At 44.4% G+C, this 24,840-nt stretch overlaps 1 protein-coding gene across 29 annotated transcripts in view; it reads left to right on the top strand.

Moving 5' to 3' along the window:
* LPP (LIM domain containing preferred translocation partner in lipoma) overlaps positions 1-24,840 on the top strand; it is a 381,390-nt gene that overhangs the window by 297,308 nt on the left and 59,242 nt on the right. The window lies entirely within an intron of this gene.

The following is a 24,840-nucleotide window of genomic DNA, read 5'->3' on the forward strand; positions in this document are numbered from 1 at the left end:
GATGTTCTCATCAGATAAATATTGCCCTGTGAGATGGGGTAGGTATCGGTCTCCATGCTCCATCAGTACCCTCTGCTTTCCACGGCCTCCACCCTCAGAGCCAAAATGTCCTCTCTATAAACATTGGCAATCATCAGAGCTGATGAGAAGCACAGACCTGAGATGTAAGCAAGAACTACTTGTTGAAGGGAAGATAACCAGAGAGCATTTTCTGTGTTGCTGCGTTTGACTTCGTCTCTGCCCCATACCCATTTGTGTTCACTCTCTGATGTTTTAAAAGGGAAGCAGCAACCAAACAAACACAACATGTATTTAGCTATTAGCGTGGGCGGGCAAAAAGGAGAAACCTTTTTCCTGCTCCCTTCAGGCAAATGGCTGAAGCCCTAAAGCATGAGATTTGATTACAGTCATTTTCTTAATGCAGAGCCGTAAATGGCAGGAGCCGGACTGAAGCCCACCCCACTCTTCCTATAGCCCAAGAAAGTAGTCAAGTAGAACAAAGAATTTGAAGACTCACAGGATCCAAGGTCAGAAAGGACCTTGCCATTATACAGCCCAGTGTCCTACTCTCAGTTTCTCCCAGAAAGCTTGATTGAATCATGACTTTAAAAAAAAAATAAAAATCTAATCTTATCTTAAAGACTTCAAGCAATGGTGAGTCAACCACCTACCCTGATAAGCTGTTCTAGTGATTAATTTTCCTCACAGCTCAGAAATTGCTTCCTGAAGTGGAGCTTTAGTTTTGTTTAGCACTTGTATTTATGAAGCTGAAATGCTAGGGTTTTGCAGACTAATAATGTATCACTAGGATGGCTCTGCTCCGTTTGGGAGTGTGGTACATCAAAGCTTTTACTTCCAAAAAGGATGCATAGCTCAGAGGGTTGGAACATAAAGTCTCTCAGTGTTGGGTCATCAATTTAGCTATCAGATGGGAGGTCAGACCAATGCCATGCCGATAGCTCTTAATTCTGCAGGAGAACAGGAGATGGAAAGGAGCCTCCACATCATTCAGGAATTTTTAGAGTGCTGTTGCTACAAGCAGTAGCATGGTCAAAGATGGAGTGATGCATGATGCAAGCTGGAAGATGAAAACCCAACAACCTTAGTCCTATCTTGGGTGGGTGATGCTTAATTACAAGCTGCACCTGACTGATCTAATTGCATTAAATCTATGCCACTGAAGGTCATCTCTGAAACGGTTTCCAGCCTTGGCATTCTTGATGTGCAGATGAACTGCGTGTCGGGCTGAATGCCTCGTCAGCTCTCTAAGCACGCTGTGCCCCATGCAGCAATTTGGGAAGCACAGCCACAACTAATTATATACCTACCAAGAAAAACGCAAAACAAAACCAGCAGTCCTGGGGCACAACTGCTTTTTATGGTTGGATAAAATCAAAGAGGTGGTCTGCCCTCATCCTCTTAGGTTCGTTCCAACCCAAGCCACTCTCAGGGGAAAATGGTCTCTGGGATCACAATGGTTGAGGCTTTTTGATATGGCAGTGCGGGCCAGGAGTTTTGTACTAATTCTGGCGATGTCAGAGCTAAATGCCCGTCCACTTGAGCTGTCAGCCTAGTGCCTTTCCACAACTTCATGCTCATGCGGAAGGAAGAAATTAAGTGTGGGAGGAAAAAAAGAGTCTTTCAACTTTGGTTAACTGTCTGAACCAGTATCTCTGCCTTTGTTCTTTATTTGTTTAGCATGGTAGCGTGGATTGTACAAGATTCATATGGCACATTGATACAATTATCAGAAAAAGGACAAATGGGCAGAGACATTGACTCTGATTTGCATTAAATATCTTCTGCCTGAGGTCTAAATGCCATGGTAATTGTAGCATACCAGATAGCTGTCAGCTAATCACTTTTATTAGTTTGAATTTAGAAAACTGGATTTCAGCATATTAAAAGTTGGTTAAGAACAGATAGGTTTTGAATTGAGGAATCTAATTAACCTTGCTAGAAAGCTGCAAGGCGTTATATTAAGTCATGAAAATAATTTGTTGGAATAATTACATTTGAACTGTCAGGCTGGAGAAAGGTCATTTTACTTGGCCCGTCAGCACTCTGGGGTCTTTTCTGTAACCATCTTCCTTCTGCAATTTCACTTTCTGTATCTCCGGTTTGCAATCAAGCTATTTTGTTTCAGCGTGGGCAGAGTGGGGGCTCCTGGGGAGGGAAGAGGAGTAGGAGCCACTCAGGGCTCGTTGCCCTGGAAATACCAGCTGGTGCTGCTGGAGGCTGGCTGAGCTGAGCTCAGGAGCAGGACAACCCGCACTGCCGTCAGGTCTGTGCTCACCACAGCACCTCTCTGTAGCTTCCCTGGGTGCAAATCACTGAAGGTGGTTTTAGAGATGGGGAAACTGCTCTAGCCAGCGATCGCTTACCAAAGCACACCCAGCTGGCACCACGGCAGGGTTCACACTGAGGAGCCAGGGTGCGTGGCAAGCCAGAAAGCAGCGTGCTGTAGGCACACTTGGGAGCAGCAAGATCACAGTTCACAGCTGTTTGTTGCCTAAACTTAACACCACACCATGATCTACTCACTGGGAAATCCTCTAGCTGGCACCGGCAAGGCAGGGTTTAAGCACAGAAGTATCATAACTGAGTACCACAATTAAAAATAGATATATTTTAGGAGTTAAACTTGCATGGTGGTTTTTCTGCCTTACTCAGTTTTGTTGAAAGCCTGCTCTACTATACTACATCTAAGAGCTCTGATCTTTGGTCTATGTCACCTTCTGCCCTCTTGTAGGTTACAGAATGACTTACTGAGTGACTTTTCCTCAGAAGTCCTTGGCAGATCAGCAAATTGAAGTCTCTTAAGTCTAGGCTACTCTTTACTGCTGATTCAGTTGCTGATCTGTGGTAGTTGGCTGTCTTTAATCAAATCCCTTTTTATTAGAAACGATTCCCACGTGTTATGCACTCTGCTGTAAGGATGCTTTCTCTCTGTCACAGCTCTTCCCATTGCTAAATGTGTGATTACAGATAGGCATGTTGAAGGAAAAATAGAATACTGTGTGGAGTGGAAATTGAATAAGGGTGGAGGAGGAGAAATGGAGATTTACGGGAGATTAGGATGAAACTATCAAAATATTTTGCTGGCCACCGTGGGGAACTACAGCCCATGATTTTGCGTTTTTTAAAAGACACACACACACACACAAAGATCACAACTGTTCTGGACCACCGTTTCAAATCTCATAGAAAGAAATGACTTGTGGCAGCTTATCAGTCTCTATCGCCATGCAGTCAGTGCTGATTAAGACTGGAAAATTGCCATCGGGGCCCCTCATCTCCTGTTGCCTTCTGGACTATGTCCCAGCTGAGTCACTCCCCACAACGGAGGAGTTTCCCTAACTGGTGGGAAGAAACTTTCACTGGCATTTTACCGTAAGTGCTCAGAGCTACCAAAGCAGCCTCTTGTAGTTCCAGTGTGTTGTAGGGATGCACGGGGGAGAGGAGAGATGCTGAGATGGTCCTGTTGAAAATACTCAATTCATGTAATAAATGGACTTCTATTTGTCTCGGAGCTAACAGTCCAGGAGATACAGTTTTCTTCTTTCATATTTACCTGATGTCCTGACTTAAGCAATGGTAGAGGTGGTGCAGAGTATGGTGAGGAGCAAGACCAGCTAGCAGGATGCTTGGCTTCCTTTCCTGATTCTCATCCTGACCTCTTGTGAGACCTGTAGCAGATTGATTTACCTCTGCAGACTCCATTTTTCCCCTTTCACCCAATTTTCAGTGCACTTAGTGTGCCTAGTCCTTCAGACAGGAGTTGATTCACAGCAGCAGCTCTGTGAATATCCCCCGTGGAGAAGCCTTCATCTCCAACAGTTCTTTGAGATGCAGTGTCACAGTAAAGAACGATAAGTGCCACCAGGATTGAACCTGTCACGGTTCTGTCAACCTTTCCACCTACTGGCTTTGCATCTGCACCAAGCATGATGTCAGAATGGTGTCCCCTCATTTTGCTGCTTGAGAAGCAGGACACAGGTTAGCAAGTAGCAGACCAAGTAAGGTATGGGAAAGACACTGATGGGTAAACAGAAGCTGGAGATGAGAGGGCTTCCTAGAGATTGTGCAGGTAGGGCTTCCTTCAGTTCGTCGTGTATTTGTTTCCTGACATAGCTCTGTGGGTTAAACAGTTCTAGTGTCTCTAAACCATATGTGGTCTGCATCACATTTTTGTCTTCACTCTGTATTTCTGTAAGAGTTTCATCGGAATTACCACCAGAAAAGGAAAATGAAAGTCGATGTATTTTGCCGGGTTCTTCTGAAAAGGTTATTATCAAAAGATGCAACTATTATTAAAAGAGCATAATTGCATTGTAATTTTGCCATGTAACGTGATGCGTCATCGTGTCTTTTGTTTAAAGGCAGGGTTTCTGGTGCAAGAGAAGCATACGTCCTCATCTGAGCAACATCTGGGTCAGAAAATAGTAGGTTAGATTTTCAGCGACTGATGAGCCGACAGTCATTTTCTGTTATGTAACCACTCACAAAAGCAGGAAGAGCATACATATAATGGGGACCCTTTTCTCCACTGCAGTTCAAGTTATTATCTTTTATGCTCAAGCCATATTGTAGCATTTACGCTCAAGCTACAGCGTCGGGGAGCAGCCTGCGCTCGGGTAGGTCGTGGTGCAGTACCATCAGCATCCAGCTGCCCTCTTGTGGCCTGCCGCAAGGGGAGACATCCTCCCTCTGCTCCCTAGGGGCTTTAATTACCCTGCTAAATGGCTTTCAGAGCCTGTTTCTTCAGTCTCACTTCTGTCAGTGCTTGCCACCCGCATCTAACTTTATTTCAGGGAGTCCTGTGACTGCTGGAACAGCAAGCGCAGGTAGGGGTTTGAGAGTGAATTTATACAGGTAGTCTCAATGCCTACAGTTGGCCCACAGGTCCAAGTGGGGAGTGAAAAAGTGGAGCCCCATGAGTGGCTGGAGAGCAAAACATACCATGTCTGCATGCATTTATCTCCAGCCATGAGTAAGGCGTGAGAAAGCACGGATGCAGAGCCTGTGAACTGATTTAAGTTGCTTTTCAGCATTCAAAAGAGTGCAAAAGTTTGATCGTTCCTACTCTGGAGTAGTTGTGGGAAAATTGTTTTGGAAAGCCAAACACCCATATCTTTTTCTGCTAGGGATCTTGAGCATACGTCCCTTAATGCAGATCGCGCAGATGCAGCAGTCAGGATTGAGGGGAGGCTGCGCTCTTGTAAGCTCTGAGCACCTGCTACCCACATGTGCCAAGAGGCAGGAGCCTCGCGTTCCCTTCTTTCTTTTCATATCCACCCAAGAGTGGACGAGACTTTGCATCGTGAGTGTTTCTGAAGTACAGTCACTTCAGAGACCAGCACTGCTTCACAGATGTGGTCTAAATCTTGCAGCAAAAATAAAATTACCTGTTGTTGCTGTAGGTGATAAAATGCCAGCTGAAGCAGGTAAAAGGCAGCATGACAACCTTGGTGTTTTTAAGTCCCTCATTTAGCTTGAATTGCTGGCAGTCAATCTAGACATATTTTTTACTTTTAAATAGAACTGATTTGATGCAGAAGTCATTTAATGGAGAATAAGTGCAGAGTACCAAGCTAGCACTTTAGCAAAGGGATTTTGATGATCACCTATGTGCTGTGAAACAAAGGTGGGTTTCAGGTCGTGAATGGAATTATTTTTGAAGCAACAGTCAGAAAATGAAAGCTGACAATTTCCTGGTGTCTTCGAAGAGGAGTGAAACGTGATAATGAAATGTCGCTCTAAAGCACAGCAATGTTCTACAAGATTTCTTCAGCATGTTTAAAAATGAACATATCCATGAAAAAAAATTATTCTGTGAAGTTGGAAGTCATTTCTTATGTTGCAACAGGGCCCTTACCGTGCTAGATGCTGTACAAATGGATAGCAAAGCTCAGTCTCCTTCTGAAAAGACTTTGGCCAAAGATGAGGCTAATACTCAAAGCCCAAAAGGTAATAGCTCGTATTTGCAAACAAAGTCCATCTTTCTATCGTGAACAGAGAAGCAGTTCAAAGAGAATCCAGCTTGTTTCATGATAGACTTACATGCCCAAACTGAACTGTATGTGGACTGCAATGGCTGAAGAACTGATAATGAGCCGTGAAGGCTTCCGTCTACAGGCCATTAGTCCGTAGCTAACTCAGGTCATTAAGAACCGAAAGTGTGACCTACCTTATGGCTGCTTCCTGCCCCATATGAAATGAGCTGGCTGGTCTCAGGGGGGTTCTCTGTGGGTACGTCATCACCTCACCAAAAACATAAATCGTGGCACCTGGAGGACCCCTCATTGGGAATCTCCTCAAGGAGGCCAGGAGCTGAAGGCAGACTGTTAGCCTAGGAGCAGGTGGGATGGAGAAGGTTTGCTTTCCCTCTCCTCCTCACTGTTGTATGGAGACAAGTGAAACCAGGATTTTCCATCCAGGATTTCATAATCACTACATTCTCACTGACAGGTATTTTAAAAGGGGCTGTATGTTTGTGTGTCTATCAAAGAGTGAGAATGTTTCTCTGGATTGTAGTTTTATAGAACTAATTTTCACTTCAGATCGTGCTTTGGAGTGTTTTAAGCCACAAAATTCTTTTTTTCTTTTTTTTTTTTTTGGTCATAACTGAGTTGTTTAGAGATATTAAGGCAGCCAGTTTTGGAGCTGGGGTTAGAAACCACGCTTCCAGCCATGCAGTCTTGGCCAACTCTTTGTCTTTGTTCCAGCGACATGAAAACAGTTTCATTTTTCTTTGTTTAGAGTTAGTTTTGCACATGACCTGGCATAGAAGAACCTTTCTTGTTGTTGCTTTTTTACAACTGACAACAGCTCGCCTATTGTTTGAAGCTGGTTGCAGTAAATTTGCCATTGCTTCCATGTTATTTCGTGGCGTTTTTTGTACGGCAGCGATATCTGAGGCCTGCTAGCGGGACTGCAGTCGTGCTGCACTATGTGCAAATTAACCATGAAGGAGGAAACAGTATGTATCCCTCTGAGCTTCCAAGCTGAAAATACAGCAAGGACCAGGAAATTATTATTGTCCTTAATTCACAAATGAGGGGCTGACTGGCTGAGCCAGGCTGAGTCACCCAGAGTCACGCAGAGAAGCAGTAGCAGAGTGGGAATTGAGCCTAAAATTCCTCCAAGTCCCGTGCCTTACCCACAGCCACGGCCTCACTCCTATTATATGTGAAAAGCAACAAAATGGGCTTGTGAGCCCTGTCTGATGAGAAATCACAACTCTCTGAAGGCTCTTCCCAGCATTTAGATCACAGGCCCTATTTTCCAGGGTTAATAACACGGCTGCGAAAATAAGAAAGGGGAAAAAAAGCGCTCCAGGACCACACTTGGTAATCTTAACTGCTGTTAATATAATGTACCCACTAATGCTATCGCACTTTAGCATTTGGATAGTTCATGGCTATTATGAAAATTGATAATTTACCGTAGTAATCTGTTACTTTCCAGTCTAGCAAGCAGTGTCCCATGGGGGTGGGCAGGGGCCTGGTGTGGCATTTATTATTTCTTCTTTTGGTGGCATTTGCCTCACGCTGTCATTTTTGATACGGTGGTTAGTGTCTTGCCAGTAACTTTTGGGGGTATTTTGAGTGTCACTTGAAGTTTAGTTCGGGGAGAAAGGGCAGATTTTATCTGAGTGAAATGTGGTGAAAAAAAATTAAGCAGGGTTCTCTCGTGTGCTGGGCGCTCTTCTCCAGCCTGCTCTCTTCTGATAGAAATGCATCAAAACTGTTTGTGTTTTTTTTTTTTCTTTCTCTTCTTTTCTTTATTTTTTAAGGAATCACTTTGACTCAGATTGTGTGAGATGAATCATAACCCACTTTCTCATCTCAGATGTGAAAAGAAAAGAAAAAAAAAATTCCAACTCTGCTGTCAGTGTCAGCATAATCAATACAGAGTGTTTCTCAGTGGTGCAAAGAGGTAGGGGAGTGTTGAAAGAATGAAAAGAAGCAGAAGTAGCCAAACTTTCCTGCTGCTTTTAGTGGGCTGCGCTGTTTTCATGTCTGCAGATGCACCTTGCTGTTCATGTCATCTTGGACGTGAACACAGTTTTTGTGTCTCTGGCTACAACCCTAGGTCACAGCCTGTGCTCAGAAGTCAGGAGGCTGTCATCCCAAACTGACAGGGAAATCACGAGCAGCCAGCCCTGGCAGACATTTGGGATGCTACCAACAGCCAAGGGTAAACCCGTTGTGACACGTGAAACTTGCCGTCAGATGTCACCTGCCTGGACTGTGCCCGTGCAGTTTTTATCAGTGTGGCAAACCACCGTGCCTGTCCCATGGCCTGGCCTGAGCCAGTCCTACTGAGGGAAATGGAAAACTTACATAGCAATAGGATCACTGGAGATAGGAGACACACCTGATACCTCTTCTATGCTTTGTTATAAGAAAAAAAAAAGCTTTATTTTATGAACTTGCTCATTTGCATTATTTTTTTTTCTTTTGTGCCTTCCAAGGCATGCACAAAGATGTAGAAACAGTTACCTCGGGGGATATTAGCTAAGAGTAAAGCTTAACCCCTGAAATAAGGATGCTCACAGCACCAGGACCAGGGTAAAAAGGGGACAACACAGTTTAGTGTATGGGTTTTAGAAGCTGAAGAAATAAGTCTCCCCATTGAGCACAGTGGTTCAGTAAAACACCCTGGCAATAAGAGACACATTTGTGGAGATTTTAGAGGGGTGCAACCATCATCCAAAGCGTAAGACACCCTCTACAGCTAAAGACCGGCACCTGGTCTTGGAATATGAATGGTTTTCTCTCATAGGTCCTTCCAAATTACTGCTCCAGCCATGCAAAGTTATTTGTTTAAAGCTCTGAATCAGGCTGTATTCAGTTAGCAGCAGTATTCAGCTTTAATATGCAATTTACCCAACAAATTCTGATTCCAGACAGTATCTTGAGAGGTTAATAACTTTCTATCTACCAAGTGCATGTTCTGATTTCTGTCTGCTCTGTTGGGGTAGACCAAACAGATGATGCACAGCCTTTCATATCAGGGTGGGGAGGGAGAGGGGAAAGTCTTTGTGGGGAGTTTGGTTGGTTTTGTTTCTTTTTTGTCATTTAAAATTATACTCTGAAAAAAAAAAAAAAAAAACAGCTTTTTAAAATGCCATCATTTCTTTATTATCTGCGTGCTCTGAAAGCCAGGTGACTTCAGTTTCTGGCTTCCAAAAAACCTGCAGGAAGCCAGATGACTTCTACCTTGACTTTTCTCTCGAGTTGATGGATGGCTGGGGCACGACAATACTGACTTTCCACCTCTTTTTAACTCAGGGATTGTGTGTCATCACGTGACCTAAGAAATTGTGTCTGACTAAGCTTTCCTAGAGGGAGACATTTGGAAGGGATGCTCGTGTAGGTCACTTATGCTCTGCAGTGCACTGTCACGTGCAGCCAGCTCTTCTGGACCGGAAAGTCCTAGCAATCGTCATTGCCAGCATGGAGCTAATTCTGGTCACATGCTCTCGTCACCTCCACAAGCTGGGCAGCTGCTTCTCATTTCTTTCCTGTGGCTGGAAGTAGTGAGAATCCTAAAAGGCATACGTATGGCGTGTGTATATATAGTGCAGGATGCTGCATGGACCTTGGATTCTAATGGCATTCCCCTCTTTCCCATTCTCCGTCGCAACATCTCACATCAACTGATCCAGCTTTTGGTGCCTACAGGGTCTTGTGAAGTGTGAATATCTCTCCAGTGTTGGCAAGTCTGATGTGCGTATATGAAGCAGAGGGGAAACTATGGAAATGGGGACAGGACTGAGAAGGCTATGGCTACAGTAAGAATGGATGTGGAAGTGAGTTGGGCTATTTTTAAACATTTCGGCATCCCTCCTTCAGAAGGGGAGCTGAGCAGAGCCAGAAGGGCTGTGTCAGTCATATGGGCAGCTCCTAGTGGAAGCTCGTCATTTAAACTCCTCCGGTCTCATTGTGCAAAGCTGTGAGGATACCAGGTGAGGAGTGGAAACTGCTCTATTTGCTCACAAAGCAGAGAGACACATACTTTGAGGTCTGGAGGACTCGGATGAAAAACTGGGCAGATAACGCAAGCTTCTGGAGCCTTAGCAGGAGTGTCAGGAAAGTGACCTCCTCCAGGCTTAGTGCAGGGGGACATGGGTGTCCTGGGGGAACAGATCTGTGCCCTGAGCTAGTCCTGGTCATGTCATGTTCATGTCTAAAGTTGTTCATAAGGCCCATTGATCTAAGGCTGACTAGGTCTTTCAAACAAAAGCAATACTTCATAGCAAGCCAGTTAGTCTTGGGATCTTGGTGTTTTTCCCTGTTACATCTTTGTTCTGATTATAGCAGGCCATCAGGTGAGGATCTGTAATTAAACTGTTTCAGGTGTGCCAGCATTGGCTTTTCCTTATGTTTTATCCAATTGCAAGGTGTTCACACACAGTCTCACTGCTATTGCCCATTGCAGAACAACTTTATTTCATTTAGGAGGGAAACGGGCTGACCTGTGACAGCAGATCTTGTATAACTGACCAAAGTCCCAAGACTGCGAATAACAGCTTTTTGGAATGGTGTGCACCCAGCAAATGGCTGATTACAAGAGCTCTTCTGGCCCAGGAAAATTGCAGCTGTTCAGATAAATGAGTAAGGTTTTACGGGATGATATTTTGGAGCATGGTCTAATCATGACACATAGTGGGTCACATCTCAATAGGTGTGTGTTGACTAGAAGATGTTCAAATTGCCATCAGCTTGGCTAGAGGTCTGGTTGATTAAATATAGCCTAAGCTCTCAGGAGATCAGTGTGTGCGGTGGCTTCATGCTTGTACTCTGGGGACAGGGGAGAGCAAAACAATACGTAGTGGAAATATCACTATAAAATGAGAGTCATATTTTCTTCCCCTGGGGAAACATTTTACTTGTTTTATCTCCCTTTTAGCTAGGAATATCCTATGGTGACCCCTAGAACCTCAAACCCAGCGTTTCCCTGGAAAAGCCTTTTACTGTATTGCAGGAAAAGAAGTTTGGTAGGTCTTTAGTCTGTGGTCTCCAAAACACAAGCCTGTCTCTTCCTTGTTACAGAGAAGTTGCTTCAACTTTCTTGTGAAGCAATACTGAAATGATAAGCACTGGGATAGTAAAATGCAGACTTTTTCCAGGTTTTCTAATGTTCAGACATGGATCTGAAGCTTAATTCAAAAACTTAATCAGTCATCAGATCTAAAATGCAGTCTGGAGACTTCCCAGGAGCTGCATTATACACATTATTTCACAGGTCGTCAACTGTGTAGGGGCTGCAAAGGCGAGGCTTAGAGCAGTAAAAAACAATGAAAGATATTTCCAAAATGTTTGAAGCCTTAAAAATTTGCATTTGCATTGGGTCTCACCTCACATGGCTGCAATTCTGTGTTTTGGATGCTAGCTTCTGCAAACTGTAGCCTTTTGCTGGGGTGAAAATCTCCCACACGGTTTCCTATGTCGGGGTATGAATAATAGCTTCCCCAATCTACCCATCACATCTGACTTTGTCAACATAAAACAAATTGCATCATTTTAGGTGCAAATGGAAACCAACTCAGATAAACCAGCATTGGCTTTCTTGGATTGATCATGTATATTCAAAACTGCCTGAAGTTGCCTACATTGACATCAGTTAAAACCCAGCTTGGGCTAAACTGAAATGAGTGTCTCTACACATACCTCAGATCTAAATTTGGAGGTCTAGTGGTTTTCAGATGATTCTGTTATCACATGTAAACAAGTCCATAAGTTTTCCCTGCTGTCATACCAAAGCACTTAATGAGGATTAAATATACTTACCATCTTCACAGTGAACTGCCTTGTATGAAGGAAACTGGTAAAGAGTGCTTTCAAAGTTCAGAGCACAATGATAAAGAGCACCCTGAAAGTTCAGAGCACAGCGATTTGTCATCCTTCTCCGTATGGAGGTTACCGTGACTGGTTCGGGATGTTCAGGAGGTTTTTCAACGCTGAGTTTTTGGCAAACGCATATAATCCCTGCTGATGATAGCCTTTTCTAATGCCCGCTCAAGGACGTTGGACTGGCAGGACTCACCATGACCTCTGGATATCGGATCGGTTCTTTCTGATTGGTTCTGCCCTAGCACGAGGAGCGAAAGCTTTTGGGGTTTCAGTTTCCATCAGCGCAAAATTCTCAGGTCAAGAATTGTGTGAATAATTCAGGAGACAGGAATTGGTGCCCTTCATGCAAAAGCCAATTTAGCACTAACTTTCCATCTTAGAAATGTGATAAGAGTAATACTTTGAACTCGTCTTCATAGATACTGATCAACATCAGAGCCTCTTCATGGAGGACTGCGGGTTGAATGTCAAGACAATCTGTCCAGCTGGCAAAACTGGGATTTTATTTTGCCCTTCCAGTATCATGATAAACCTGGATCCTAACCGACATTCCCAATGTCTCCTATGTTAGTCAACAGGCCCTAGCCTCAAACAGAGCAGTCTTAAGGCCACTAAAGAGCTTGGCTTTATGTTTTCTTGTTTTGTTTTTTAATTCTTATTATTTTTAAGCCTTTCTAATTATGAATCAAAAGCTGTAGGATGTGTGAGGGTGACACATGCCATTGTGCAGATGGGTTTTCCACAGATTTTCTTTAAATAAAATAATTTTTATAAATATGTGTCTCATATTTTGCACTAATTCAATGCCAGTGGAGGCCAGGCAAGAAAACTTCTCTCCCCTTTTTGATCAAACTTTGAGAATATGACAATCAGGTGAGAATAACGGTCTATGGATACTTGATACCAAACTGCACCATCATGGACTCCAGATATGCAGCATGTGCCACAGGGAGATCATTTTGAAAATACTTGGGAGAGTTTTCAGTATTACTTTCCATCTACCTCAGCCAGTAGAAGTAGGTCCCATGACCAGAGGATGAGCAGAATTGTAATTATTGCATGGTTACATGAGTATAAGTAATATGGTGTTACCGACATCAAGTGTTATTTTAAAAGGACTTTTGCTCTCAATACCAGTGTCCCATTTTAAGGATATGACATGTCTGGTCATCCTGAGTAGAAACAAGCGCTGCACATCCCCGCCAGAATGGGAGTGCCTCTCCGTCCCAGGTTGTAAAGCTCCTGTTACTTGTCCAAGAGAGTAAACAAATATTGGACCTTGCACCTGGTTGGAAAAGTCCCAGATTTCGGGGCAAAGAAGGAAACCTCTGTCCGGTAGGTTGGTTTAATGAGAAAAAAACAGAGTTAGTTGATTCCAGCTGCTGAGAAACTTGGGATGATGGAATTCAGTGCAGGGGACGGTGGATGGTCGGCGTACAGGTGAGGCGTTTTCCAGCGCCTGATGGATGTGATTTACGGCAAGGCTGCTGTCGACACGCAGACAGCGCATGTTTCAAAACAGCAAGGAAGCTTTGGGCTGGTGCCGGATTGTGAAAGGCAGGGTTTTAAAAGACCTTAAATAAATGAGGTGCCAGTTGAAATTTGGTGGGACATCTTCTTCTAATGCAGTCAGACACCTTTGAAAACTCCAAGCCTCAAAGCCGTGGGGAATATGAGAGCTATCATTTGTTCAGGACTCTGCTCTTTGTGGGATCCAGCCTTTCTCCACCTTTTTTTTTTTTTTTTTTCTACTTTTGGCAGGGGGAAGACAGGTTCCCTCCCTGTTTCTTGTTTTTTGTCAGACGTTTTTCCCCAGGCAGGCATGCAGGAGGCATGCCAGGCTGGTAGGCTGGAGCCATTGGCACGGGAAGCATCTCTGACTCAAAACTTCACCATTACTCAGGCATTTTCACCTTCTCTGCTGAACAGAGCCTTTGGTAAAAATCTCTTCGTGCCACCACCCTCACGGTGATGCAGAGGGGCAGAGACAAGCTGCCGAACGCCATCTGGAGCACGGCCAGGCTATGGAAGAGTGAATTGAGTCATTCATGCCCAGCAGCGGATGTGATTTTTGGCTGGATTCAAGTCTGGTGAACATACTGATGGCGCCCATCCTGGGCTTATGAAATGGGTTGGCTGGGCTGGGGGGACAAAAGTGGTTTGAAGTGCCCTTGCGCAACACAGAAACAGTTGGATGTGAAAGTCTTTGGGCAGTGGGACATGGTTTGCCCTGTCTTCATTCAGCACCAAACACCACAGGGCTTTGGCCCATTGCTTGGGCTGCTGGGGGCCGCTTTCATCATGAAAAATCCTTTGGGCATACATTACAAGGCAACTTATTTCTTGACCTCGATGGAAAGGCTGCTACCCATATCAGTTTGGGCCTTAACTACACTCTCAGTTCAGCTCATAAGAAGGCAAATGCTGAGGAGAATTTGATCTACATTTGAGGCACGCCTGCGCTGAGCAGTGGCGTGATCCCGGGGGCAGGCGGTCGCTGGTCCTCCCCACCTGGAGGAGTGGGTGGGCAAAGGTGCACCAACCGTTGCACAACAAACACGAGGCATCTGAAGAGGAGGCCGGCTCGTCTGCCCTCCAGACCTGCTCGGTTTTGCAACTACCGCTTATGTTACGGGGTCGGGTGCAACAGCCCCTGAAACTACCCTCCGCTGCTCGACCAGCACGTCTGGTATCCTGAGTCCGTGGGTGAGCAGCCTGGGACGGCGTGCACAGAGAGACACCTGCAAGGGGGCCCAGACAGGCTGGGGAGAGCTCCCCCACCTAGCTCCTGGCTGGGACTTCTGCCACTGGCCCTCTCGATGATTGCCAGGTGCTTTTCCAAATGAGGATCCTGAAATCTGGCGCGGAATTAGAGAGAGAGCCCAGTGGGCCTGGGGATCATCCAGGAAACCCTCCCTCCTCATCGCCCCAAGATGAGGGTGGAAAGAGGAGTGATTTCTGTCACCCGTCCTGCCTTGCTTTCTTTGTGGGAGTTTCAGACAAATACATGGCTTGTGTGCCGTCATATATTTGGCCCTTCCTCTGTCCAGGGAACGTGGCTTGCAAGTGTGGATACCAAGGGAACTGGTTTAGTGGCTGCTGCTATTAGGATCACCAGAACTGCCAAAATCTGTCTAATCCACAGCTCTACCGGTAACAGTTTACCTTGCTGAGGTCCCTCTTAGGAAGGGCAAAACCTCACAGTACCAGCTTTGGGATAGATTGCCTAGAGAAAGCTTTCCTGCCAACCTCACAAGGAATTGGCTGATCTCCTCACCTTCACCTGTTACCCAGGAGTTAGTGAAGAGCTGCTGAGATTGCTCCCTGGCTAGCACGTAATGGTGAAGTCTCAATAAATAAAAAATAATAATAATAATAAAAGAGAGAGATCTCTTTGAGTGATATGTTCCAAGGAGAAGAGTCATCTTTGTTTTAAGAACTCTCATTTTCCTGTGGAAGTAAAATGAAGAAAAGTTTTCTCAGCTTTTGAAAGCATGGAAAGTCCTACTTCTTCACAACTTTAAAAGATTTTGCCCCATTATTATTTTGGAAAAAAAAAAAGTAGAGAAATCAGAGGCAGGATTTTTTTAATGTCTCTTGCTTTTCTAATTTCCTATATGTGATTAGGATTCCTATATGTGATAGGCCCCTGATGGAGAGGAACGATGGGCACAGGAAGACAGGGAATGAAAGTAAGATTCATTCGTTCATTTACTTTTACCAAATGAAACTATTGAATTCCTTATTTAGTTAAGTGTTCATTTGCAGATTTTTTGGGGTGCAAATCAGTGCTTTGAAACTCACCCAGAGACACAAAAATTTTTAATTTTAGAATATAGTTGCAGAATTCTACTTCTTTTCATCCAACTCTATACTTGCAACTTAAAGCTCCTTTTCTTTGGCATTTCCATGCCTAGCGCTGTGCCCAGACTGGGAGCAGTAGTGAAGAGAAGCAGGTAGTGTCCAGGAGGCAATATGGGACATTACAGCCTGTTTGCAGTCCTGGAGAGCCATGGGGCAGGCTGGCTGGAGGAGGAATTGCTGTTGCTTCCATAGACAACAGCCGGTGCCCCAGCCAAAAGTGCCTGGCAAAGCTATGCAAACGGCTTGCTCTTCTGTTTCCCCAGCCGGGGGTCTTTAGTGGATATACAACTGTAGTCTCTGTCATCTGGCAACTTTCATCAGCATTAAAGGGAACATTTATAAAGGAAATACAGTACATTTTACTTGCTCCCTTGCATTTCCTTGATCAATCAGCAAAGGGAGGAATGTTTCCTGTCTCACACTTTTTTTCACCCCCTTTCTTTCACATCTCCAGATGTTACTGAGGCTCTATTTCAACCCCTTTGCACATGGTAAAACATGTGCCAGAAAGTTGACACAATGTGAAAAAAAAAAAAAAGGCATGCTTCAAAAAGTATCTGGGACCGTAAATACTGTAGAGCATCACTGACCCCCACTGGGCTGGGACACTCACTGCAGATCACCCGAGTTGGGTCACTGGTACCTCGCTGATGACTTGGGCACGCGATCACATCAACGTTTGCCTGCACTGAAAAGCATTAAAAAGGTACTTCAGCAGGTGTCTTGCCCAGGGAGGGAGGGGGGCCAACTTCTTTTAAGGCTTCATGCAGATCTATGCTTCTAAAGCTTCCCATAAGACTGGTTAGACCAAACCAAGCCCACACGTGTCCTGTGTGTCCATCATGAGTAGAGTAAAAAGGCATTGGCTTAGAGAACTGTGAGGGGCATTTTGGTCTGTTGGAAAAACAGACTTGCTCATGGTAAGGTCAGAAACTCACTGAAATGCTTTGCTCAGGTTGTTGGTGAAACCTCCATTGCTGGAGGTTCTTAGGAACAGGTTAAATAAGTACCTGTCAAGAATGATGTAGAGAATGCTGATCCTGCCTTCGAGGCAGTAAGGCAGTTTCCATAATCTCTCAAGATCCTCTTCAACTTGAGTTTGTATAGCTTTGTGGAAAAATCAGGAAGGCTCCTCTCAACCTTTATTTTGTGGCACTGATGCATTGAAGTTCTGATAATTCAGGAAGGAGCCTCTACCATGTTGGTAAGCACTTGCTATAATCTGTTTTATATCATAAGCAGGCTGAATTGTCTCTCATGTCTCAGGGAGAGGGTGATGCAGATGAGTAAGGGACAACGGCCATCAGCACGTGGATGTTGAAGGCAATACACACCTTTCCTCCTCTGCTGTTGAACAGAGACAGCCAGTTGGAGAGGCACGAACTTCTTCATGCTCCATCACTGTGTCTAGCCAGGCTGCTGGGGAGTGATGGCACGGCCTGTGCAAGGACCTTGTCCCAAGGCAGGATTGTCCAGCAGGGCTGGGACATCCCTCTGAATTGGTGGGGTTTTTGTGCTGTAAGCCTGTCTCACCATCAGACCTTTTTAGAGATTGTCTTGTGGTTAAAGAGACTAGACTGGGATTGAGAAGATGTGGTTTCAGTTCCTGGCTCTGTCACAAACTCCTTGTGTGACCCTCGGCAAGTAATAAAACTTACGTGGGTCCCAGTTCCCTGTCTGCATGTTGGGTGTCCTAAGAGTCTTCCACCTTCCCCAGGAGCTGGAAGGATTCACCGTTAGGACTAGTGACCAGCTCTGACAGCAAGCTCACCTCCGTGCAGCACGGAGAAGCATTTGAAACGGCACAGGGAAGTGTCAGTAGCCTGAGCCCGCACAGTTGCAGTGCTTTTGCTGTGCGGAGTGGAATGAGACCTCTGGGGCATACTGAGAATGTGTCAGGTTTGCAGCCAAGGAAAGTGAGAAGATGAAGTTGTATTGTGGTTGGAGGAAAGGGATGCAAACAACAGGAGAGCGCAGCTCCTACTGGACAAGCGTAGTACAAATGACAAGGAGGTCACTGCAGGGACCTGTACATCTGGAGTACAAGTGCAACGCAGCTAAACCAGAATAACCAGGACGCAGTAATTAAATCACGGCCTCGGATTGAATTTATGAAGTGTTTCAGGCACACGTTGCAGCATAAAGCTCTGTTTACTGTGAGAGATTGTGTTTTCTGACGTCTGTTGAAGAAGAGGGAATTAAGATTAATCTGTCTCGTGTCCAAAGGCTGTGTAAGACAACTGATGCATACAGCCTGCTACTGTCAAACGGCGAAACTCCAAGCTTGGATCCTGGCACAATAAACCATTGCCAAGGGCTTCCCACTCAGAAGTCTGAGTTCAAAAACAAAACCAAAAACAGGTAGGTAAGGACGGCAAGGATAAACTGAGGAAAGTATCATAGTTTCCTGCAAAATGCACAAATTACATTTAGGTTTCCCAGCACCCTGAAATTGCAAGGCCCTGGGTGCCAAAGTGCTGGAATAACAGTAGGACAGATACAGTCAAGGCATCTTTCCCAAACATAATCACAGTTGGACACATGCCTCCCATGCTCCACAGGAATGGAATAAACGCTACCTTATGGATCAAAGATTCCTATTTTATGCCCTTTGGATGAATCAAGGAACCCATTGGGTGCTTTTGGGTTACAGGATCTCTGCCGCTGAGACTTAACCCAATTAAGGTACCCTGGCAGTTAAGGTCTGCTCTTATACTCCTGGCCTAATGGATTAACCTCTGTTCATGTATTCCTTTAAAATGGAATAATTGTGCTGTCTGGCTTTGGTGCCCTGAGGAATCCCATGTGCTTGGGAAATGCTTGAAAACCCTTGGATAAAAGTCACTAGGAAAGAGGAGGGAGAGAGGGGAAAATCTTGTTACATTGTTGACTTATGGTCAACGTTGTCCTCGAAATGCTGTTTTGTCATCAATATTTCTTCATTAGGAATAATGATTTTTCCACATTTACTGCCAGCTGATTCAAAGCTGTCCAAAAGCAGAATGTGTCATGAATCTCTAAAATGCATTCGCTGGCGGACTCTAAACAGAGATGATTAGAAAAATAACACAGCGGAAATACTGGGTGTCTTGAGGCTGCCAGGGGAACTTTTAGTGAGATATTTTGTCCAATGTATTTACATATTTTAAAAATGTTCTTAGTACGCTTCTGTAAAAGCAGTATGCTGTATTTCTTTAGTTCTTTCTTGCATATTGTATCAGGGCTGCAGCGAGAACCAGGGAATACACTTAGCTGATCAAGGGAAATTGTGTAATTGATAGGCAGTGAGGATATGACCTTGTGGTATATTCCCACAGTACAGTTAGGTGGGAAACAGTTTTTTCCATCATGCAGGAGTTTCTGAGATATCAACATTTTTCCCCACATTTGAGCAAATGCAGAACATTTCTACTTTTATGCTTTTATCAGAAAATTATCCCCTATCTCCTCTCTATATAGAACGCATGCTTTGAATTCATGAATTTAAGCCTTCTGTAGAGAGAAGGCTTGCACATTTTCTCTCTGCTCTCTTCACTCTTAGTATCTCTAGTTGCTGCCTGAATTATCTTTGTTAGGCACTATAAATCACATAGCAAGGGATGATCTGTGCCCCCAACAGCTTAGTGTCTAAGTAGGTATGACAGACAGATAATGCTGTAGCCTAAAAAAGGTTAATGCAGCCCTTGGATGTACAAACAGGACCATCTCAAGCTAGCTGGATGGAGTTACATTACCTCTGGATTTGGCTCCAATGTGATTGCTATCGGAATATTATGCCATAAGCATTAGTATGGCATGTACGTATTCCATCATCCATCTTCGGTGGTAGATGCTTGCTTGATTGGCTCACATTCTTAATCTGACATTTAAAAGTGACTCATGTCCAAGATAAGGTTGGACACCCTGTACCTGATTCCTCATCTCCAGATCACACCCAGACTCTGGCCAAATCTTAAGAATCTTGCTGAATAACAGCTGAGATTAAGGCCTTTCCTATTCATCTTCACAGATAAAAGCTGCATCCAAGCTCCAATGACCTTGAATCTCTGCAACATCCTTTTCTAAAATTGCAGTTTCTCCCTGTTCATGCTCAACTGGCATGCAGCTGCAGAGATCCCCGTATGGCTTGTCACTTAGACCAGATTTCCTCTGCCTCTTAATCATTCCTCTGGTTTCATTTCTGTGTTGTATCAAACAGAAGCTTCTCGTCTTTACTTGTGTGGCCTGCAATGACCTATTCCCACCCCTTTTTGCTCTCATAATCTCCAGAGGCATATCAGCTCATCCATCCCGTCTGCAGGTATCTATGTTCAATCTTCAGGCACTTACGTTTCCCTTTTGTGCTCTCTTTGTCCTTTCCTCAGAAGCATCCCATTAAACTTCCCTCAAACTCCCTCCAGATCCTCTTTCAAATTCTTTCTTAACCTTTTCCTTGGCTCAACTGTCTAAAGGCTGCTTGTCAACAGTAAAACATTTAGAGTGCTGAGACCACAATTTTCTTTGCTGACCAGTTCTGTCTGATTGTTTCTCTGTATTTCCTATCCGTGCGCAGTTATTATTGCTTGTAATAGGTTGTAAACTCCTGCAGCTGGGCCCTTATTTTTATTCTGTGCTTGTCTGATACCCAGCATGGTAGGGCTTTTCCACAATTTGAGCACCCAGGACCTGTGGTAGTACAAGCAAAAAACAGGCAATAATAGTAATAAAATAAGAAAAAGTTAGAACATGGCATCGCGTGCAATTTGAGCCCCTCTACTCCCTTCCCCCTCATTTCAGATTTGCAATATTTCACATTTTTTATACTACGAAGGACAGTAAGTTTGGACGTTTCAGAATAAACTATAGGAGTTGACATTCCCTTTCAGCTGCTGAAGTGTTTCCGTGTGATCCACCGAGTAACGATGGCATTTCCAGCAGTTTTATTAGGGAAGCCTCTGTGGGCACCTCTATCTGTCCCCCCAAGGTAAGCCCAACACGTGGCAGCCTGGCTATGACGAAGGAAGGTCGCAGCCAAGGTTACAAACCTCTTTCATGCAAAAATAGAGGACTCCGGTCTCCCAGGCTTGTTGCCAACTTATCACCTTCTAGTTCTGCTGAAATGATCTTGAACCAGGGCCTAAAAAGGACTGGAGGGGCAGAAGAAGAATGTTGAAATGACAGATTTTCATCTTCGTGCAGTTTAGTACTAATTTTGTCCTTTGTCTTTAAGCTGCCTTTTAAGTGCTATTTGTCTCTGTGGGAAGCAAATGGGTCACGTTGTTCTGTGTTTCTACTGTAATACGCTGCCTGCTATTTTTCTCTTAGATTATTTGTGTAATCTTTTTTTGTGCAATCTGTTTGTTCTTGAGTCTTGCAAGCTTCGCCTTTGCTACTTCTTTCCCAATAAGCAGCGCAACTTGTTCTGTGTTCACTCATGGGCATTCTGCACACAACGGACTGGCTCATTTCAACCAGTGTGAAAATATTAAAATGGGGAACATGTGTGGGCACTTAATTGTGGTAAGTCCAACCACAAATACCTTCGCCGTTGGTAATTGGCACACAGGAAAAGCAGACCTTTGTTTTGTTTTTATCAGACATAATGATAGATGCATTGTTTTTGGTGGGGTTTTTCTGGTTTTCTAAGGAAATGAGGCTTGAGCAATCGCACTGCCTGTGTGCATGTGCCTATCTGTTTGTCAGTTCCTCCCTCACCAAGGACTCTGGAAACTGATAGCCATTTTCAGCCAAATTTGAGTGAGAGGCCAGAGGCAGGAGAAGCGACCTGGGTTCACAGGAGCCCCGTGAGTTCACAGATTGCACCAAAGCCCGCAGAAGGCTCAGGCACTAACAGCTGCATCCCTGCACACCAGATCAGTCCCACATTTGCCCGTGTGCCTTTGCATGGATCCAGACAGCCAACTGTAAGCTCCCAAATTTGAATATTTTGGCTGACTTGCTTTTACGCTTCGGGCGAGTGAGTCAGTCGGTGGTGTTGCTAGGCACAGAGCTTGTGTTTTGATTCTCACTGGAGTGGCCGTGTCTCATGAAAAACATGGTTTGCTCCAGGCCACAGCGTTACGATTTGCATATAAACTTCTGAAAAAGGAAGCTTTCTTTAAGCTTTCCTGTGCGAGCGTTTACAGTAGCATTTCTGTCTGTGTACATAATAGCAGGAGCTGGACTTCTCATAAATGTAGATGGATTAAGTCTGTTGCTGCCTGAATGGGAATCTTCTGTGGAAAAACCCAGAAAGAGGAAGGAAAGCCTAAGGAAATACCAACTTCAAGGGGAGAAGCTGGCTAAGATTTCTGTTGTGCTGTTCTTTGGTCTGTACCTGGCCACCAGCAGCGAAGCTGGGGAATGCCTCAGAGCCGTGGAGGAATGTAGCCTCAGGGCACCTTTCGGGGCAGAGAAGATGTCTTTATGCCCTTTGCTCAAAGAGAGGACAGAGCTACAAAGGCGCCGAGCGAGTTGCCAAGCATTTCAAGACTGCATATCTAAGTTAGGAAGCAAACCCAGATTTCCCGACATAAGAAGTGCAGCCAGAGGAACGCTCCACGTATAGAGAGTTTCTGCACCAAACGGAGAGATGCCTTGGTCAAGGAGGAAGATAAATGGTGAAGTATGCAAGAGTGGCTAAATTATGAATGTGAGAAGAGGAGGAGGGGAAGAAAAGATTCCCACATGTTCTACTCAGATGTTAACAAAGAAAGCTGAGAAGTGTTTGCATAGACACTACATTATTCTGTGTCCAAATGCCTCATAAAAATAATACCGGATGATCACAGAATGGCACACCAGGGAAAATAAATTCTTCAGCGGAATATTCCCGCTGGAAAAACACTGTGTAAAGTAATACACTAATGGCTTTCAATTTCATGTTTTATATATAGAGATATTAACTGCTCCCCAGACGTCTCTTCATATTACAGCCCAGCTACATGAGCAGTTTGGAGAAGGCCCCGCAGCACACTCGGTCTTGTCCGCACGCAGGACCGAGCAGCGCTCTCCCCTTGTACACGCAACTCCTGTGCTACATACAGTAGGCTTCTCCTGCCTCTTCTCATAGCACTACTGCTCCCGTGGTTCTCTCTGTGGGATTTTCTTTCACTTGGTCCTAGTCCTCATGGTTTTTTCCATTCTTCCCCCATGCTCTGTAGCCTCCTCACCATGCTGGGCAGCCTGCATTCCTCCTGTGCTCGTAAAAAAGGAGCCCTCACAAGAAGCATTACAGTGGAGTGATTAAAGTCCAGCACTGTCAATCAGAATGTTAATAACAAATGCTAAAGAAGGTTAAGCTTAAAAACAACATCTATTAATTCCTTTTTGGAGGGATTTCCAGGTTTCTCTTGGTTTATCTGGTAACTTTTTTTCTCCATGTTGCTTAGACTTGGAGCTGTTAGAGTAGGAACCGTCTGCCCAGCGTAGTGCCAACAACACTTATGCCATGGTAGCAAATCAGAATGATCTGGGTTCTTTTCCAAGCTCTCCTAATGCATCTCAAATGCATATCTATATGATCTTGCCACATTCCTGAGGGATACAAAAGCAGCTTACATGCTTTGTTCAGCCTGCTGAAGGCTGGGGCAGGCAGGGAAGAAGGTACGAGCGTGTGACATGGGTGCCAGGAGCTGTTCCATGCAGGGACAGCAGCCCTGCTGTCAGGGTGACAAGACGTTTCTGAGTCCTCTTAGGAAGTTTTGCAGTATTTGCTGGATAAAGTCAATAAACACAGAGCATGGTATGAGAGAACAATGATAATTGTTGGATTACTGAAATACATGTATTACTAGGTACATCTTGCTTGTATATGTTTTTATGAGTAATTCCATTTTGAGCTCAGTCTTCCTTCTCTCACTTCAGGTCTTGTTTTCCTTCCCCTCCTTCCCACCCTCAGTGACCACATTACTCCACGCACAGAGGAGGAAGCAGGATCCCACAACTGGGGACACCACCATTATTCTTCAGCTGGAGAATACTGGTTTGAGTGGGGTAAAGCCCCAGACCATAGATGCTCCATTGCCTTTGATGAGGCTATCTTGTGCAGGGTGACTGAGGTTGTTAACCTAACTTCCCTTCATGGCCTTTTCTGTGAACCACTCTCAACACTGGCTGCTGGCCAAGGACTTCAAATCTGCCTGGGATATCACAGTTTAGAATGAATGGTTGCCTTTCAGCACATGAGCAAAAGTGCGAAGGTGTGCCTTTCACCCACTCTTTTCCATAATCTCTGCACTACAGTCTTCTATAGGAAAATATCTTTTCCCCATGAACTAAGAAATCCTCTTTCTCTAAAACCCGTCTTCACTTCTGCCCTGTAAGTTCTTCAGCATCGATGTAGAAAAGGAAGCAAGCCTTGTATGTTCGTGTGTGCAGATTTTTTTGTGTTATATATTTGTGTATTGCGTTAGGGATCTTTTTCAGAAACAGAATTCTTAGAGCTTCTCTTAGTGTCCTTATTAGTAGCTTCTTATTATCAGAATTCAATAATCAGAATTCAATAATTCTTGAATTATTGTAGGAATCAAGTATTCATAGATCAGTTTCTTTACTTTAAATAGACATAGTGTCTTAATCCATATTAATCTTCAAGCACAAAAAAAGTAATTTTTCCATGTGGGAGATGGTTTTGCACTCTTTGTGATCACTCAGTCCTTAGCTACTACTTTTTATTTAAAATAGGAACTATGTCAGCATCAGCACGTCAGCAAGAGCACAGATTGATAGTGCTATACTAGCAATATCATAAAAGCGAAGTCTTTTTGCTGGTATAATTGGCTCCATTGAGAGAATTGGTTTAAGCTGTACAAGCAAAAACTACTCTTTAAATGGTAACAATTGTGCTGCCACCAGGCAGCTTTATGAGTCTTCCTACCACAAAACCCCTTCATGCAGAGGCAAGGCTTTAGGCACAGGTTTATCCCATCTAGCTGAGGAGCTGCGGGTGACTATATAGCTGGGTAAGATGATAGCTGGATGGTTTGCATCTGGGGCTCAGATTCCTTAGGATAGTCACTGTTAGTAGTACCAGTAATAAAACGATTTTAGGATTTTCAGCATAGACATGCAGGAGCACCCTCTTTGCAGTTGAGGATGGGAGCTTGCACTGACCCATGTCCCTTCCTTCTGG

The sequence above is a fragment of the Anas platyrhynchos genome, chromosome 9, assembly GCF_047663525.1.
Source record: "Anas platyrhynchos isolate ZD024472 breed Pekin duck chromosome 9, IASCAAS_PekinDuck_T2T, whole genome shotgun sequence".
Taxonomy (NCBI): domain Eukaryota; kingdom Metazoa; phylum Chordata; class Aves; order Anseriformes; family Anatidae; genus Anas; species Anas platyrhynchos.